This window comes from Bos taurus, chromosome 5 (assembly GCF_002263795.3).
Source record: "Bos taurus isolate L1 Dominette 01449 registration number 42190680 breed Hereford chromosome 5, ARS-UCD2.0, whole genome shotgun sequence".
Taxonomy (NCBI): Eukaryota; Metazoa; Chordata; class Mammalia; order Artiodactyla; family Bovidae; genus Bos; species Bos taurus.
Window position 1 is genome coordinate 61,700,243 of NC_037332.1, and position 20,387 is coordinate 61,720,629.

Consider the following 20,387-nt stretch of genomic DNA (forward strand, 5'->3'; position numbering starts at 1 on the left):
TAGATTTATTTTGGTTTTAGAATGAGTGGTAGTTTATAAGTTAGCCAACAAATGTCTTTTCATGACTTGGTCTGGAGGTGGGATTTTGTGCCCTGCCAAGGGGACCTTAGCATCTAACTCGAAAGATTATTAAATGGAGAGACTAACCCCAAACCTAAAAATCTGAAGATAAGAGTAGCAAAAAGTGGGGGTAGATAATTCTACCTGCATTAGGGTAACTAGAGTTTGGGGTTTACATAGCATAAGCATAGCTAACTTATTTTGGGGCACTGTAAAGTGAAGCTCTGAGAGTGCAGTTCTGATTCATTCCCACACATTCTTCCTTTCTTCAAAGGGTTGGAATGGATGCTCCCTAACACACTCTGAGGCATCTGTGGGCGTGAGAGAGGCTTTATTCCTTCAAGGCAATTTGGTCCAACTCTGCCTGCTCACCGATGGGGGGATCCTGGCAAAATTCCAAATGTGATTAATGTTGTATCTATTATTTCACAGGGTGGAGTGTGTTTGGGTGGATGGAGGGGGAAGCCTATAATTTCATAGCTGTTAGAAGAACATTTCTGCTAAATCTCTTTTTATTCTAAAAATTAATTAAAGGATCTCCATGTTCAAGATGATTTGATGGTATAGTACTGTCCCCAGAATAGAATGCAATCCCAGTTGCTACTAAATCTTAATAGTGCAAGTTAGAAGAGTGTAAATACTTCCTACAAAATATCCGTTACCATTTTGACCCATTTTTTTGTGAGGTTGAACTAATCTTTTTAATTAGTTGAACTCTGAAGATTGTTCTCAATAAATATAAAGTCAGAGCTATAAGTTTTATCTAGATCAGTTAAGAAAAGGTACTGCATTTTAAAATCATGCCATCACTGTCTTGTTTAGGAAGAATATGACTTGGATTCAACCAAATGTTGAATTATCAACTATTTTAATATCCACATTCATTGTCGCCTGTGAAGTGTAAGCGTTCTTATTTTTTGTAGGGTCTTTGAATTGCATCCTAAATGACTACCATGTAAATAAATTAGAATAACAATCACGCCATGCCTTTTTTGTCGTCATGGGTCATTCTCATCAAATGCTTAGTAGTTTCATTGCAGTTGTGTAATTAGGTGCAGAACCTCCACCCGAGCCTCCATGGATCAGCTATGTGGACTCTAGCTGCCAAAGGCGCTTCTCCTTCTGAACCGAGCGCTTTGCTCAGCCAGTGTAGACATGGCCTGATAAACAATGGAACTTCTCCTTTGAGAACTGGAGTCTGGACTGATCTAATTCTTTAACTCAAAAATGTGCACAGGTTTGATGAGCAGTTAAAATGCCTATGTTTTAGTAAAACGGGAGCTTAAATTGACAGTAATGTGAAGAATACCATAATTTCTAATGAACTTGAAGGCAGTAGCACTCTCTGTTGTGCAAGCTAATCAAGGGACGATCAAATCAAAGTTTTAACATGAGCTTAACTATCTGTGGCAGGGAGGCTGTTCTTGCAGGTTTATATCTGTCAGATCTTAACACTAAACCTGTCACAGAGCAACATGGCTGTGTCACTTTTAACCAAGATGTCACATGTCACATATATTGTGAGAAACGACCTGCTTTGTGTTTTCCTCTCTAGGATTTTACAAGGAAAAGCGAAGGAAAAGGGAATTTTTTTAACACTGCATTTTTTATTTTGCAGATTTGCAGCCTCATGGAGCGAGTGACGGAGTGGGTTGCCAACTTGTAGTGACTCCACTCAGCAACGCAGAATGGCTGCGGGAAATGTGTATTCAGATAAGCCCAAAGAAGTCTGCCCAGGGTGAAACAAGTACCTTTGAAGTTTAAATCAGGTGTGTGAAGAATGCTGGAAACATGACTTCTTAGGTTTTAGATTTTTTTTTTTATATTTATGTTTCTCAAGGAAACTGATGACTCTTGCCTGTTCTCCTAGCTCTTTTAACGCTAAAGAACACACCCTAAAGTGTAACCCACCCTCTCTCCTAGGATTCAGTATGCTCTATTCCACTGCCTGGAAGGGTCTTCTATTTTATCAGAACTTTTGATTTTCAAGGCATGATTGTGATTTTCATATTTAAAAAAAGGTTTTGATTTTGGAGGTATTTTTAAATTGGGAATTGAAGTTTGATAGGCTTTACCATTTGTCTATTTTCTTAAAATAGTAAGTAGTAATTGTAACATATGTGTTAATTGCAACATACTTAAGAAAGTAACAATCAAGTTGCATTTTAAAACTATATGTTCATGTTATCCTTAAAAAGTTAAGTGGATCAGAAAAATCAAGCGAAGCTAATAAGTTTTTTAGAAAGTGTAAACCACATTTCCTTGCAGGATGAAGTTGTGCTTAATAGCCTTTTTAATTTATTCAGAAACTACACAACTTTTGTTGCTATATTTTGTTAGAAAGGAAGGAGAGGCTGTTTCTACAGGTGTCAGAGAAAAATCGATACTGAGCCATGGATTATTGAATCCCGTAGAACCATGGAGGCTTGGCAGTGAAATTCTTCCAAAGGTGAGTAAGGGCATTGATTTTCCTTTTCATACAGAAGAAATATGACACAAGGAATGGAGGCTAAATTTAGACTGGAAACAAGTCTGATTTGAAACTCTGCCTTTAGAAAATTGGTGACTTTTTTTTTTTTTTTCAAAAAAATTAAATGAGGCAATCCAATGAGAATTTGGACCATATATTTTTCTTAAATTCACTTCTTTTCTTTATTCCTTTGGGGAAAAATTATCTTATGACCAACATCTTATCTATAATTCAGATCCAGTGATTTCCTTGTGGAATACTTGTGTTGTACAATACAAAACAGTCTCTCTTATAAACTTACAACCAAGGAGGCAATATTCCTTCAGTTTCTAAGAGAAAGCATGTTACTTATGCAGTCAAACTTAAAAATATGTGCCCATTACTGATCTTCCTGATTTAAACTGTGCATTCTTCCTGCTAATCTATGCCAGAATTTTTAGACACATACTTGCTTGTTTGTGTACTTATTTTAGGGTTTCTTCTAGATTTCACAAAGTTGAAAAACTATACCTAATGCATTGGTGGTTTGACTGCATTGCTTAGCGTTCCGTCCATGCAGGCAGACGGTGTTCCTAGGTTTGGAAACATAAATCCCAGGGGAAGTGAGCTGAAGAACATTTTATGCATCACTCATCCTATTATGAGCCCTATGCTGCTCCATCTCTACAAGGTAAGCAATATATTGTGAGTTGGCTTCCGGCAGTCGAACATGATGTATGCTCATGGCTCTTGCTTCCAAGCGTATGTTTTTGGAACTCATAATGGGGAGTATAGAAATCCTTTTATAAGTAAAACAATAATTGGAGCAATTTAAGTTACTCACACATGCTCTAGCTTGCTCATCTGTCCCCAGGTAGCATTTGATTGTTCTACCCTGGGACCTACATTCTATAGTATTGTCTTCCTCATGTGAAGTGAGGTGGTAAATTGGTCATTTTCATAATGAATTTGAACAGAGTAGATGATCAAGGAAGATAATTCAGGCCTCCAAGTAGAAAACTGCCAAATTACCATGCTTTGCTATGTCTGGGGGTAGGTAAAATTTGGATTTTCATACTTTGTGGGATCAAAAATTGATTAAAAGGAAGTTAAAAATATGAAATGCTAGCAAGTTTGTGGTAATGCATAGGATTATCTTAATATTTCTTTCTTTTTGATATCCAGTGGGAAATTCTTAGCACTCTTTTTCATCTTGAACTTTCAGATTGGCTGAAGCAATAGTAACTGCAAAAAATTGTTTATGATTTGCATTCTAACTTTCCATCATTTGGTTAATACCCTGACTCTGATTACCCAAGAAAACAATGTTCTAAAAGAAAGACTATTAGAGGGTTGCTGCTGCATTATTAGTGAATAACGTGGAAAGTGCAACATTCTAGATGTCCCATCATAAGAGGTAAGGTTTTATCATGTCTCATTAAGTTGAGATAAAAGTTAATATTATTTATTATGATCCCAGCCTAAGGAAAATTTTGCATTTCAGTTTGACACAGAAAACCATAATATAAAGCTTTACATGCATTGTCTCAATGGTGACCAGTTTCAGGGATTTAAAGCTAGGCTGTTTAATGTATTTTATTTCTGCATAAATTATGTTCTTTTTATTGTTTTCCCATCCTTTCCAGCTCAGACAATTATAACTCAATGTATCATGCATATTTAAGCAAAAATAAATTATGTACACGGCAATTCTTTTGGGGGGAAAAGGCAAACTATTCTCTAACCTTTGATGAAGTTTAACTTTTGATGTGTGAGTTCTTAAATGCGATCAAACCAAAGACAGTGAAATGCTTGCTTTGAAGTATTCTAAAATTAATGTAGGAACTAAAGATTTCATGGTAAGTGGCAGCCTTGTGTTTACTGTTATAATAATATAAATTCTGCATGGGAAGAAAAAAAGTACAAAGTATGATGGAGAGGTGATGGAGGAGTCAGACATATGGAAAATTCCAGGTGCCCGTAGATACAGGGTGAAGATTCTCAAATATCTAGTCATCTCTATTTGGTACAGATTGGCCAAAAGATCTCATTGGCTCTTTTTTGTAGCCCAAAAAGCTTAGTGTTTTTAACATCACTATGCTTTAGGTTTATACAAAATTCTCCCACAATATGTACAATATATCTTATTGATGTCTGAGCAATGTAATAGCAGCCATTCTCTCTTTGGATTAAGTACATCCTATGACTTTTCCTAACATGTTGCAAAGAATTTCCACTAGATAATTTGTAGTTTGTAAAACATGAGTTTTTGAGGGGGAAAGTGGCAATTAATGGAAGCATAATTATCTTCAGTGTGAAAATAGTCTGGGAGGCCAGCTTTGGCGAGCAGCCTTTGACTCATTACCATTTTCTTTGCTTGCTTTGTTCTCATCCTTCGGGTTCTTTCTGGATCCATCTCTCTTTTGTTTCCCTTTGACTCCACTGTTGTATTCCAGTTGGCCGTTAAAGAACAGAAACAGAGCAGTAAGACTGCGTGGCTACATTTTCCCAGTGCCACCAACTGAGAGTTAAGCTGACTAACGTGTTGAAAGCCCAGCCCATTTCGTTCACAGCAGGCATGGCAGGTAAAAGCATTTCTGTATTAAAGTACATGCTTTGTTTCTTCAAGCTCTTGGTCTCATTTCTCTTGTTTGCCAGTTGGGGGGAGAAACAAAAGTAGGTTGGGGACCAAATGCCTGGGGTATTTAATCAAATGCCCAGCGACTCTTGATTATAGGATACAGAAATTTCACTTTTGAGGATTAACTCTGGTGGATTTTGTCAATCCAAATAGGTATCTCCTTCTACTCAGCATGTTATTGGGCTACTTCCTACCACTGACGAAATCAGATGTCATGGAAGAATCTCAAGTAGTTTTAATAACTCTTGGGTTAGCAGAAACTAAATGTGCAGGGAGAAAATTGCCATTAAATATAGGTTTTTGTGAGGGTTCTCAAGTTGTACATTTTACAACTTGTGTTATTGTTTGCTTCTATTAAAACAAGAAATTGAGAATTGATTTCTCTGTGTTCTGTTAATTTGACCCCTCTTTCCTAAGTGGTAGGTATAAACCTCTTTAAATATTTTATGAAGATCACTTAATCAAGCAAATATCCTAACACATATCACTGTGTTGATCCCTGACCCTTTGACCTGTCACTCTGCCACATTGGTTACCTTTTTCTGATATCCTTGCAGAGGAGAATTTAGGGAGCAGAAGGCATGAGGAAAGGTGTTAGTCTTCTCCCTGAGCAGCAGTGGGCAGTGGAATTGTCCCCTTGGAGGTGATTTCCTTGTGAGTGGTGAAATTGGGATGAATAATATCATTTTGCACTTGTACTGAATATATTATTAAGGAGGCTTAAGGGTACGATGTAAGAGTCATCTCAGAGGGATAAATGTAATATACATTTAAGGTGGGAAGACTAGTGCTCTGAGATACATCTGATTATTGAGATACAGCTGTAGCAGGCTTTATGAATAAATCAAAATATTCCTCACATGGTGCCCACATGTCATATATTAAACAAATTTTACCAAACCTCTTCTTTCACTGGAATTAGAGGCTGTACTTGTACCTTCTTACGGTGAGGTATAAATTTTGTTTTATGTTCTATGACCATCCTATGGCTATTTCTTATCAGACTCAATCAAAAGTTAACAGAGATTGCCATGGAAAAATAACTCTCCTTTAAAATGTTAGCAAAAATTCAATTGATAAATATATGTTTTCACATATATTTTTTCATTTATATATCTACAAACACATGCATACATATATATGAATGATTAGAGGCTTATGGATATCCACGCCATAACTATATCTGGAATTTTTTCAGGAGTGTGAAGTCCCTCCATTTTAGCCATTAGATGGATTCTTTAGCCAATTTGACCTTAAGCTGACAAAGATTTTCTATTTATAAATATCCCTTGGGGTCCTTGAAGAATCTCTGACACTCGTTTATTTTCTAAAGAAAGGTTTAGGATCAATAAGTTCAAAATATTTCAGACTTACCATGTACTTCTTTGCTTAACTAAATCAGCATTGTCATGAGGATAGCCAGAGTCTTTGGGACACTTGAGATGGCTGTACTTTAGTGGATGAAGTGACCTCCCAGTGGTCTAATAGCATGATATCTCACATTTGGGTAGTTAGTGCTTTCAGGTTTTCAAAACCCTTTCCCAGTATAGTCATGGTTGATAGCCATCCCTTCTATAGGCAAGGGACAGAAGGGTGGGGGATAAGAATGATTTTTTTTTTTTTTTGCATTTCTATCTGTGTGTTTCTTTTTCTAATTTGTTGAATGCAACATGCTGGAGTATTAAGTGTCTTTCTTTTGTTTTTGGATCAAATAATTGCATGAAGTATGAATACATAATTGTTGTGATGAGGAGAGAGGGAAAGAAACGGTTTCCTTTCAGCTACTGTGGTTCTTAGGGGCCATGGTGCTCTCTGTTAATGAGCTAAAAGGAAGGATGCACCATTTCTTTCTAACAGAGCATAAAGACAACAGATCCTTTAAGTCAATTCACGTTTAAATATGAAGGTCAGTGATCCATGACCAGCTTGCATATGTGCACACGCATATTCATATGTATATACTTGTCCAGATTTTTCAGCCAAGTTAAAAAAATGGTGGAAAGGAGAGAAGAGAGCCTCTAGAGCCTGGGGAGTGGGGTGCTGACCCAAACAGGTGCCAGAGCAAGTCTGTTTTTAACTTGAAGTTTTAGGTTAGACATTCAGTTACATTTTAAAATATTTTATTCTTTATGTATTGTGATTGCTTTATTATTTGAAAAACTTTTAATTTACTTTTCTTGGGCTTCACATTTACTGAGCTTCTCCTATGTGTCAAACACTATCTTACCCCTCCCCCAACACTGTCACATATTCTGGATAGTCCTATTAAAGCCTGAAAAGCAGAGAGCAGAGATAAATACAAGTTTGTGAGCCAGATGAATTGGCAATAGATAGGTGACTTGTTGGAGAAGGAAATGGCAACCCACTCCGGTGTTCTTGCCTGGAGAATCCCAGGGATGGGGGAGCCTGGTGGGCTGCCGTCTATGGGGTCATACAGAGTCGGACACGACTGAAGCGACTTAGCAGGTGACTTGTAAATCACTAATTACCCATACTGTGTACATTTTCTACCTAGGGATTTTAGATGAGCATTGTCAGAATTTAGTAAAAAGCCCCATCAAATCTGTAGGATTTTGTTGAACTTAAAGCAATTCGTTTAGAAGGTTACATTTTTATTGTCTATTTTTCAGAGCTACAGAAAGTTCTTTTTTTCCCATTTCTACTTTGATAGATGTTCCACACTTAAACTTTTATGTCTTTCCACTTTCACTCTTTCTCTCCTTGTTTCCTGTCTTTTCTGAAGCTAAACTGCTACATTCTTTTCCTTCTTAATCCAATTTTTGTATACTTGATGTATATTAAACCAGGAGATTAAGAGCGCAATAGGTGGAAGGCTCTGGCTTCTTTGCTGCTGAGTGCTAAGTTGCTTCAGTCATGTCCAACTCTCTGCGACCCCATGGACTGTAGCTCACCAGGCTCCTCTGTCCATAGGATTCTCCAGGCAAGAATACTGGGGTGGGTTGCCACATCCTCCTCCAGGGGATCTTCTGGACCCAGGGATTGAATCCACGTCTCTTGCATCTCTTGCATTTGCAGGTGGGTTCTTTGTGTCACCTGGGACTAGGTCTAGAATATTGATGTGTGTGTGTGTATCATGATGAAAACACTGCAGCTTAGATTTGGTGCACAAAGGTAGTTGTTAAACTGAAATTAGATTGACTGGTTTGAATTCTTGTTTTACCACTTACTAGGAGGAGCCTGGTAGGCTGCAGTCCATGGGGTTGCTTAGAGTCGGACATGACTGAGCAACTTCACTTTCACGTATTGGAGAAGGAAATGGCAACCCACTCCAGTGGTCTTGCCTTGAGAATCCCAGGAACGGGGGAGCCTGGTGGGCTGCCATCTATGGGGTCACATAGAGTCAGACATGACTGAAATGACTTAGCAGCAGCAGGAGCTGTAAAAACAGTTTCTAAATTTACTTCTTCAGCTATAAAATGAGGAAAGCAGTCATACCCACCCCCATTTGGTTGCTGTAAAGATTAAACAGAATAATAAGTATAAAACACAGTGCTTGGTAGATAGTAAGAGGTCAGTAAATACAAGCAATGATCAGAGTATTACTAATTTTTATTGCATGTTAGTGCAGATACATGCATACGCTGTATACACAGTTTTCTAAGCAGTGCCTTATTCAAAGAATAATGGCTAATCTTAGGCAAGTTGTGAAAAGTCAGTATCTCCCTTCAGCATTGCCAGCTTTTATTGTGTAGCTGCATTCTCTCCTGACTCCCTTTGAATGCCCGGTGTTTGCCTCTCTTCTTGCCTTTACTGGTAAAACCTCCTTTTAAGTAAGGACCTGAAAGTTATCCTCACAAAGGTCTAGATGACTGAGAACTTTTGAGCCGTTGTGTTTGTCAGGGTCCCTGAATTCTTATCAAAGATCAGATGCAGAGCTGATGAGATTCCAGGCACCTGGAAGCAGCTGGAGAAGTTTGTTTGACAGTGTGATCTCTCCTTTGCCTCTTGGAAGTCTCCTCAGAGTGGGAACAGTTAACTGGGCCAAGGAGTAAGGTTCCTTCTGCTGCCCGAGGTGCCGGCATGGGTTCTCCTGGAGGTTGTCTGACATCTTCAAAGGCTGCCTCTCTCTAAGCCCTGGGGCCATTTAGGAATGTCTGTCTGCTTTCTGTTTTGTTTTTTTTTTTCCCCCATTTGTGTGTACGGGTTTTGTATTTAGTGATGCCTTAGACCACAAGCATTAATCCTTTGAACATTTTTTCCTAATACTCTTCTTTATTTTTAGATATACATCCACTCACATATTCATTCTTGGTTATTCGCTGTATTTCTTTCACTAAAGCCTGTATTCATGATTTAAAGTTTTTCACACATCACACTATTATTCTGAGATAGCTCTTGAAATATTCTTTTTTTTAAATAGCACCCTATTTTTTTTATTCAAACACGTTATATTGTAGGATACAAAGTTGGAATATGAAGTCGTGAAGGAAAATAATTATGCATCTATACAAATGGCCATCGTCAGATTAAAATGTAGTGCTTACTTAATTCCTTACATAAAAGTATATGGCTCAAAAATTTAAACAAAAAAGACTTAAAAACGTTGAAAAATATGCAAGAATATGTTGATAATGTTTTTTTATTTTATTTTTTTCTGGAAATTCTTTTTTTATTATTTTATCTTATTTTTAGCTTTACAATATTGTATTGGTTTTAATGTACCTCTACTTTACCTGTATTTTCTGTGCATAAGTTTGAGGATTTGAAGGACTGGGTTCATGTTTCAGATATGCCTACACAAGGAACTTATGGCTGGAAAATCGTTTCTCAGCTTCAACTGGTCAATGGAGGGGGCACCGCTTTGTGTTGTAAGCCTCAGCTGCAAGTGTGTTGTAAACTCAAAAGTGAGGTAGAAGCTTTTATGGCTTTCTTTTCAACCATTGTGACTGCCTTCTCAAGCAACATTTTTCTGGAAGGGCATGAAAAGATGCATTGTGTTTAGTAATTTGTGAAAGAGGAGACAGGATTTTCTCCCATTGACATTTTTCCTTATTATCTAAAATAGCTCTTCTGTGTATTCTTATGATACCTCTGTCCGTTACCTTCTGCCAGCATCATGCCATATAATGCAGAGACAGCCCAGACAGAAATTCTTAGATGAAACTGCAAGAGGAGACACGCCTACTGGAGTACAGAAGGGGCCTGTCTGGATGGGCTAGATCCACAAACTGTTTTATCAAAGGCCCCAGATCATTCTTTTGAGCATCTGTGTGCAGCATGGTCAGTCTGAAATGCTGCTAGGTCACTCGGAAGTTTGGACTGAGCCCATGAACCATAACAAGATCCTCTATACAAATGAGAAGAGATGATTACCTACTATGCTTAGAAAAAAAAAAAACTTTCAATAATAATAACTGCTAATTTTGGGGTTTTAGTAGATGCCAAGTAGGTGCTGAGTTACAGACATTACCCAGTTATCTAATCCTTATAGAGGCTTTGTGATATGGTATTATTATATTCATTTTACATTCGAGGAAACTGAAGGCAGACACCAAAGCCAGTGTTTTTGGTTTTTTTCCCACAGATACTGGGATATAAACAGCATTATGTGCATTTTGCAGATAAGACTGTTGAGACACAGGGGTTTGAAACAACTTGTCCCCGTGGCTCTGGGTGGAAGCACTAGACTCTCCTGCAGGTCTGCCTGACCCTGCACACCAGGCACCACTGCCATTCTGAGTCGTGTTTCCCTCTTAATTTACAATCTGATGCAGATTAATACTTTCATAAAATAGGATAAAATTGAATGACTGGAAAGATAAAGTTAAAAAAGGCATATACAACACAAATACTTCTTTATTATAAGATTCAGCGAACATTAAATTACTCTCACATGGCTACAGGCACTTCCAAATCCTTGCTTGCAGTTTCTGGCTTAGCTCGTTGTGGATCAGTAACAAAACTGCTTGCTCCAGCACCCGTGCAGACAGTGCTTTGAGGAGCACTGTCTTAGGCCTTTGAAATATGAAGATGAGACAGTTTCCTCATTCAACAACATAAGTCTTATAGCCATAGATTTAATTTAATAATACCCGGGTTGGAAATATACTAAAACACAGTTAAAAGTCAGGGCCCTTGTTGTGTGTGTGTGTGTGTGTTTTAAATCTAAATGAAGTTAAATAGAATGTCGTAACAACATACCAACAGGAACGAAATTAATTTTGTATGGAATGCGGCTATTACATGAAGGCCTATCCTCTTGTAACCTCCATAACTGAGATATGTAGACCACTGTAAATTAGCTTATTTGATATAATAGAGATAGCCCCATATTGAGAGTATATCACTTTCTCTCCAGAGGACATGTTCATTGTTGTATCGATTCATTAATATTCTCTCCCACTGTCTCCAAGTAGGTGAAAGAAATGAAAAGAAGTATGATAACAAAGCCAGCAAAGCAAACATTTCTGGTTAGTTTCCACTGTGACTAGAGAAATGCTTGTCACCTGCTCCTTCTTGCTGGACAGAGCAAGTTAGCTTCACCATGGTCCCTTTTTTGGCATTCCTAAAAGCAAGTCTTAAAATAGAATGGCCATGAAAACAGCGAACACACGTTTCCCGGGGAGGACGGGGTCTGCAGCACGTGCCTGTCTTCATATCCATCTGGAGAAGCGTCTGCAGGAAATGGATGAGGGGGGAAGGCTTAATAAACAGAAGATGTCAGAGTTGCTGTTTTTGATGTTAATTAGCAGAATTGTATCCCGGATTTCAAGAAAATGCTTAGTTTTTGCCTGATTCCTAGCCGACCTTTCCAAGCATATGATGGCTGTTCATGCTGCATTTACATGGTATTAGTGTTGGTTATGGAGAAGGCAATGGCACCCCACTCCAGTACTCTTGCCTGGAAAATCCCATGGACGGGGGAGCCTGGTGGGCTGCAGTCCATGGGGTCGCTGAGAGTCGGACACGACTAAGCGACTTCCCTTTCACTTTTCACTTTCATGCATTGGAGAAGGAAATGGCAACCCACTCCAGTGTTCTTGCCTGGAGAATCCCAGGGACGGGGGAGCCTGGTGGACTGCCGTCTATGGGGTCACACAGAGTCGGCCACGACTGAAGCGACTTAGCAGCAGTGTTGGTTATGGAGCTTCCCTGGTGACTCAGAGGTAAGGAATCTGCCTGCAATGTAGGAGACGCGGGAGATTGGATTCAATCCCTGGTTCAGGAAGGTCCCCTGGAGGAGGGCATGGCCATCCACTCCCGTTCTTGCCTGGAGAATCCCATGGACAGAGGAGCCTGCTGGGCTACAATCCACAGGGTTTCAAAGGGTCAGACAGGACTAGAGCACACACAGTGTCGGTTATGGTTAATCTTAATTGAGTTTTAGCTTCTCGGAAGAGGTGCTAGATTTGAGGATCTGTTTGTATCGATCATTGTATCATGTTGTGTCACAGATTCTCTGCAGCCAGTGGTGGTAAAAATAATGGCAGAAAATACAGAGGATCTTTATTTCTCCTTATAACGGAGCTCTTTGCTGACCATGACATTGGTTATCTTAGTACACTGAAATTCTAATGAAACTCCATTCTTGTCCTTAAGCAATGCCCTATCTCGATATCTAGTTTGTTATTCAGATTTGCTGCAGTCATACACACAGCGATCATTCATTTATGGAGTATATACTATGTGCCGGGTCATATGGGAGGCACAATTATGAGGACTTGATTCCACCTTCAAAGAGTTTCCGGCCTGACTGGGGAGGCAGAGGGATGCAGAGATAGATTTAGAGTTTTGTAGCATCTACTACAATACACAGGGATGGACTGACTTGTGAATGTAGGAAAAGTGACTCACTTGGGGTATAGAGTCAGAAAGTGCTTCACAAAATGAGTGACAGGCAACCTAGGTATATAAAAATCAAGAAGCATTTTAAATTTAGTAATGGTAAACATACGGGCTTCTCTGGTGGTTCAAAAGGTAAAGAATCTGCCTGCAATGCAGGACACCCAGGTTCTATCCCTGAGTTGGAAGGATTCCCTGGAGAAGGAAATGGCTACCCACTCCAGTATCCTTGCCTGGAGAATTCCATGGACAGAGGAGCCCAGAGGGCTACAGTCCATGGGGTTTCAAAGAGTTGGACATGACTGAGTGACTAACACTACACTCCTAAAGACATATCAATATTTTTGCACAGTGTCAGTTTCCTTGGGTTTTCATTCATGGTGTGTTTTCTTAGGACTCACTAATAGGTCTCCCAGTGGGACTACTATTTTTATGGAATATTTTGTATTTCTCTACTTCATGCATCATATTGCTTGTGTCTGGACAATAGCTAAAAGTTAGGAGTGGTTTAAAGCAAAATTTTATTTATGATCTCAATATCTCCCTACTGACTATCTTTGCCATATTGATTGCCAGCAGCTTTCTTCTAGTTTCAAAAACTTACCATCTGCTGATGGTTTTTATTTCCTTCTTCCCCTACAATAAAATTCATTAGTAATTAATGAGTTCCTAACTGTTAAGTAGGACTTTAGCCTTGCCTCAAAGATCTTTAAGATAAGACATACCTAAAAAAAAAAAAAAAAGACATACCTAAGATAGCATTTTATTTTTTAGAAAGCTTATAGTTAATGAGTTTTAGCTATAGGAACCTTGACAAACAGAGGCTTTTGTTTAAAAAAAATAAAGAAAATTAGTAAAACCAGAAGGAGACTAGAGAATGTTTTAAAACATCCTTCCCCTTGCCTTGTTTTGTTTTTTTTTGAGGATCCCAGGAAAAAAGTATGATACTTTTAACAAAGTAAATAAGCATTTTTTAAGAATAAAGATTGTCACTATTTATTGCTAACTGACAGTTTAGACAAAGCCAACAAGGAAAAAAGATTATATTAAACAACAGGAAAATTTCCCGTGAGCTAAATTGCTGTCTCAGAATTTGAGACATTGGATGAGGTCACAAAGAATTTAAGTGTCATTGCTAAGAGATGCCATAACTATGGTATATGTCAAATAAAGTGTGAAGGTAGTACATCTTTATACAAGTTGAGAAAGTGGTGAGAGTGAATCCCAGGATTGTATTTTTGAACAGACACACACTTTGTTCCCATCCAGAATCCTGCCGTTCTGACATCAATAAAGACATCTGAACATCTGAAGAAGCTGATAGGAAATGCTCGATAAATGTCAGTCGCTGTTCACTTATTAAGTTAGACTGATATAATTAAAACACTATTTTTAAACAGAAAACCAGAAACTTGGCACCAGACTTTTACATGTGCCAGACACAGTTCTTCTAGGGATTGGAGACACAGCGTTGAATGAGAAAGAGTGCTTCTTATCCTGTAGCACTTAAGATCCAGACAGGGAGACAGACACTCACCCAGTGTGAAGCATGTGACGACAGGTTCAGTAGAGGGTACAATGGGTGCAACTAAGGAGAAAATATATACAAGTCTTGGGGTGTCTGTAAGAGTTTCCTCAGGAAGTAAGGTTTTAGTTTGAAGTTGAAATATCAATTGAAGCTAGAGGCTAGATTGGGTGAAATATGGAGTCTAGGGATAGGATAGAGAGGGGGAAAATGTTGAGCAAATATGAGAGATAGGATTTCCTAAGAGAGTAGATTCTATAAATTCCAGAATATAAGCATTAGAATATAGGTCAGGTACCTTTGATGAGCAGGAAGACCAATTATCAGAAGATGAAAGATCTAAGACCTAATGTCAACTTGCATGCTTACCAAAAGTCAGCTTAGGGATGTGTGTATCTCATAACAGATTCTCCAAGCAAGAATACTGGAGTGGGTTTCCATGCCCTGCTCCAAGGAATCTTCCCAACCCAGGGATTGAACCCAGGTCCCCTGCATTGCAGACAATTTCTTTACCAGCTGAGCCACCAGGGAAGCCCAACTTCTTGTCTTTCATCTGTAAAATGGTAGAAATGATATGGACCTTGCTTAGCTTATGGGATGACTGTGTGGATCATACTAATATATGAAAATTCTTCATAAGCAGTGACGATATTTGATAATGAAGCTTGTTGATTAGTACTTTACATGGAAAAGGAAACTACTTGGGAAAAATTGTTCCAAGACATAAATCCATTTTGGAAGATCTAAATCTAAGATTTATGAATTCCAGTGAGCCAGCCCTTCACGTTAATGGTGAAGGGAACTCATGGCGATGATATAGAATAGTGGGGACTGTGGCAAAATGGAAAAGGCCTGGTCTGTCTGAAAACCAAGACAATGCACTGTTATATAAAAATATGGCAATGCCAGGTCTTGTGATTTTAACTTTTAACGATCTTCTGGTTATAAAGTTGGAAATTCAGATGTTTCTATGAAACTGGTTGGTGACTAGTTCAAATATTCAACAATGATCCTTTTAACAACCCTCTCCCTCTAACACACCCACACATAAACACACACACACACACACGAGAGCTGTGAATTCTGACCTATGGATTGTGACATCAGACTTAAATGAATAATGTAGAGTAAATATATCTCTAATCATTTGAAATTAATGTCAATGGCATATAAATTATCTCCATTCTTTGGTGCACAGGGCAGAATGTGTGTGTGTGTGCGTGCATGCGTGTGTGTGTGTCAGTTGCTCATTTGTGTCTGACTATCTGTGACCCCATGGATTGTTGGCCACCAGCCTTCTCTGAATTCTCCAGGCAAGAATATCGGAGTGGGTTGCCATTCCCTTCTCTAGGGCATTGAACCCAGATTCCCTCATTGCAGGCAGATTCTTTACCATCTGAACTGCCAGGGAAGCCCACAAGGGCAGAACACTAGGGTAGAATATCAAATGATGTAAATGGCAGTCTTTATGTCCCTTGTCACTAGATTCCCAGACATTTTGCTTACCCTTTCATTTTTTCATGTCTGTAAAACCCATTGCAGCTTCAGAGTCATATTTGCTCACTTTTATGTTGAATATGTCACTCCCTTGCTCAAGATCTTTTAAGTATTTCCCATCACAGACATCAAACTCAAAACCTTCTTTCTCTTTCTCTTGCTTTGTGTTTCTTTTCACTCATACCACCAGATCCCTTCTTGCTGTTCTACTCTTTGCTCGCTACATCTTACTAAGAGCCAGCTCTGTCTTATTCATGTATATTGAACCTTCTGAACCCATTTTATTAACTGTCAGCTCTCAGAGTTCTTTAGAACCACAATATACAATTGCAGAGCTTATAGTTATTTTTAATGAACTTCCAGAAATTTTCTTAAGCTGAACAAGAAATCTGGGTCTTGTTAATCATTTATTAGTATGGCCCTGTCTTACTAAACTATAGTGTCTCAAGCTCAATGGAAATAGATGTCAATACCTGATTGAGAATGTACACACACACTCATTTAAATTACTCGGTTTAGTCTAAATTTAAATGGCTGGATTTCCTAAAATACACTTCATACTTTACATTAGCATTATCATTATAATGTTAAAATATTGTCCTAAAAGTATTATTAGCACAATAACGTTCATGTGTAATGGATGTAATATCATAAAATCTCAGCGTCAATCACTGGCTTTTGTATTCCCATAAAAGGACTCTGAGTATTATTGTGTGTCATTTTAGAAATATGAAGAAAAAATTCTTAGACAGAATTACATTTGTCAAAAGTGGTCAGTTTTATTTATTCTTATATTTATTTTCACCATATCTTCGAGGTGGCTTCCCAGGTAGCGCTAGACAGCAAATGCTTGGATATGACAACAAAGACTGAAAAGGTTCACAGTGGAAACTGAGATTCTCAACACTTGTCTTTTGCAGTAGTGACTATTTCAGGTTTTTTACTGTGACTACAGACGGTTCCTTTCGTGAAAACCGTAACAATATATGGTAACAATGCCATGTATTACTAACTCTTGTTCTTTTGACCCACCAACTAACAAAATGGACACAGTTGCTGTTGCATATTAATAATGGGTGGGTAATATACAGGTGGCTTCTGTTTTACTAAAATCACTTGTTTTTATTCTTCTAGAGATTTCAATATAATACAAAGAAAAATTTAAGAATTAGGCTTAAGTTTTGAGATCACTGCCATGACAGTTTTTAAAATGAATTTAAGAAATATTCTACTTATATTGATTTAATTGCCAAAAAAAAAGTTAGTCTGATTTGTAAATTTTCTGATAGGACAGAAAGAAAGTATGGTCAGATCTGGGTACCTGAAAAGCAGTTTATTTTCTTATGCATTGTCAAAGAGGATAAATACACAACAAATTTTATATATGAAGGTATTAACCATTTAAAACATTTATTGACTTCTGTATGTATGAAGTCATTTTAATATTAAAAAATTATTTTAATAAAAAAGGCCATTATAGCTGGAAGGGACTGGGGGCAGGAGGAGAAGGGGACCACAGAGGATGAGATGGCTGGATGGCATCACTGACTCGATGGGCGTGAGTCTGAGTGAACTCCGGGAGTTGGTGATGGACAGGGAGGCCTGGCGTGCTGCAATTCATGGGGTCTCAAAAAGTCGAACACGACTGAGTGACTGAACTGAACTGACAGCTATTGTAAATAGATTTAATGGTAAGTTATATTCTCAATATATATAAATTAGATAAGTAGACTGAAAAATATAAACATATATGACTATATAAGATTTTATATTATAGTTGACAGTAATGCATTTGTTATCAAACAATCTTAATTGTACAAATATGCCCCGTAAATATAGTTTATAAATGACTTAAAAATCTACTGTCTTTATGACATATTTACCTAATTTGTAAAAGTAATGTTTGTGTTTAACCTGGTAGACTTATTGAAAATAATGGTGAGTTTCTTTACCTTACTATATTCCCATCATTAATTTTCAGTGATTAATGCCAAATATGTATGCATCAAAAATGTATTAATTTGATATTTACTAACTTCTTTCTATAATCAAGGCACTCTGCTAAAGCTCTGAAGATACAGAGATGAGTGAGATAAATTCTCTGTCCTAAAAGACTTCATTGTCAAATCAGAATGACAGGAAAATGGATACATTGCCACACAAGAAGTTAGAGAAGGTTTATTGGTTTCAAGAACTCTATGGGTAACTGAAAAAGGTTTTACCCAGAAAGATGAAATTCAAGCTGTTTACTAAAAGATACAGAATGAAGACATAGTGAGAAAAGCATTCTAGGCAGAGGAAAAAAGTAATACCTGCAAAGGAGCCTCAGAGTTATGGTGGGAATTTCAATATGGTGAAGCTTGGAGTCTATGTGGATGTGAAGGAAGAGAGGTAATGAATTAGAAAGATGTGATGAGGTCAGATGGCAGTGAGCTTTGAATGCAAAAGAAAGGAATCTAAAATTTCTAATCTTGTAGAAAATAGTCAACCAACATATATGATTATATTTTTGTTTTTTAAACAGTCTTGTGGTTTGAAATGCTTCGTTGTTATTATTTCTAAGACGGTTTACTCTGTCACCATGGAAAAATATATTTACTGGCTAAAAGGAAAAACAAGACAGAATATTAAGGAAGATTTTATAAGCTTCCGGTGGTGGTTTAGTTGCTTAGTCATAGCCAACTCTTGCAGCCCATGGAGTGTAGCCTGCCAGGCCTCCTCTGACCATGAGATATCCCAATCAAGAACACTGGAGTGGGTTGCCATTTCCTTCTCCAATAATTTTCTAGCCTCCCCAAATAATAAAAAAAAAAAACCTGATTTTAAGCATAATGATAAAATGAAGAAAAAAGATATGATACAATAAACATTTCTGAGTTAGTATTAATAAATGTCAGTGACCTACTGAATGTGGTGAGACAGAGAGTGGGAATCTTTAAGGGTGGCACTGAATGTTCAGGTTTAAAAGATTGGATGGATGATAATACCATTATGGCTAATACTGGATATATGAAAATGTACTGGGGATAGGGAGGGGAATAAATTCTACATTTGAAATACTTGAAAGGAATCCTAGTAGAGGTCTCCAGAGATTAGCATTGTGCGTGTGGAACTCAAAAGAGTTGTGACTATTCATTATTATTTGTGCCTTTTGAGGCAGGTGACTCTACCAGAGGACAGAGTATTTATTTACCAGTTGAGAACCTTTCCCCCAAGCCCCCAGTCGAAGGGAAGGGATGAAAGTATGGAAGAGTCCCACAGCTAGAAACTTGGTAAACTAGCTCACATTTAAAAGATGAGTAAAATGGAAGTCTTCCCTGGTGGCTCAGTGGTAAAGAACCTGCCTGTCAGTGCAGGAGATGCAGATTTGATCCCTGAATCAGGAAAAACCCCTGGAAAAAGAAATGGCAACCTACTCCAGTATGCTTGTTTGGGCAATCCCATGGACAGAGGAGCCTGGCGGGCTACAAACTATGGAGTCGTAAAAGAGTCAGACACAACTTATCAAGTAAACAACAATAAAGACAGAATGGAAGGGTCTGTCAAAGGAGACCAAATGAATCCAGCAAAGACTTAGGGGAAGAATGGATTTTGAGCAGAAGGGAATCTTATTGATGCCAGATTCCACTAAGCTGCCAATCAGTATGGAGATTAAGCATCAGCCTTTGATTAGGAATAATGAAGTTTATGGTCATCTCAAAGATTGAATTAGCAGGAATGTATGTCAAATTATAAGGGGTGGAATAATAAATATAACTTGAGAAAGTGAGTCAGTAAAGGCAGGCCACCTACATTTTCTACGCATTTGGTATTGAAGGAAAGGAGGGAAATAGAATGGTAGCTACCAGTACTGCTGGGATCAAAGGAAGGCTCTTGAAAAAGTAAGTGATTTGAGAACATTTTGTTGGGAGTGATGTTTGTAATGAAAGAGAAACAGAACAGAAGCAGATTACCTGATGGAGCAACTCCTGGTGGAGATGGACAAGGATACAGTCCACCCGGAAAAGGGATCTTGGAAAAAGAACCTCTCTCCGCCCAGAGAGGAAGGAAGAAGCTTAATACAATTGTCAGATGGTAAAAGGAAGAGGCTTCTACCTCTTTGGCTCTTTCATTCTTTAGAAGGTAGGAAGCAAGGTAGTCAGCTGACAGTTGACAAGAGAGGAAGAGTAGAAAAGATACATCACAGCCTGCCTGGAGGACTAGGACAGAGAGATGAATAAGTGTAAGCAAAGGAGCTTTAAAGTTATCCCTTTGCAGTGGCATCAACCTGCCCAGTAGTGTAAGTTTTTTGAGTATCATTGAATAGCATTGAAGCAGGAATAGAGTAGAGGTATTAGTTAAATTATCCTAAGTTAGAAATTGATCCAGGGGTATGAGAAGGACAGTAAGGCAAAATATTGAAGTCTGAAAGT

The 20,387-nt window shown here is 38.1% G+C and overlaps 1 long non-coding RNA gene and 1 other non-coding gene across 3 annotated transcripts in view; both read left to right on the top strand.

The window, feature by feature from the left end:
* Positions 1 to 20,387, top strand: part of LOC132345304 (uncharacterized) — a 103,311-nt gene that overhangs the window by 26,408 nt on the left and 56,516 nt on the right. For both annotated transcript variants that reach the window (XR_009494550.1, XR_009494551.1), the window contains exons 4-8: positions 1,679 to 1,829; positions 2,401 to 2,509; positions 3,004 to 3,200; positions 3,735 to 3,926; positions 4,966 to 5,094. This is a non-coding gene — a long non-coding RNA (uncharacterized lncRNA). The remainder of the gene's footprint in view (positions 1 to 1,678; positions 1,830 to 2,400; positions 2,510 to 3,003; positions 3,201 to 3,734; positions 3,927 to 4,965; positions 5,095 to 20,387) is intronic.
* MIR1251 (microRNA mir-1251) lies at positions 1,151 to 1,220 on the top strand. Its single transcript, NR_031016.1, has one exon. It is a non-coding gene; the product is annotated as a microRNA mir-1251 (primary transcript).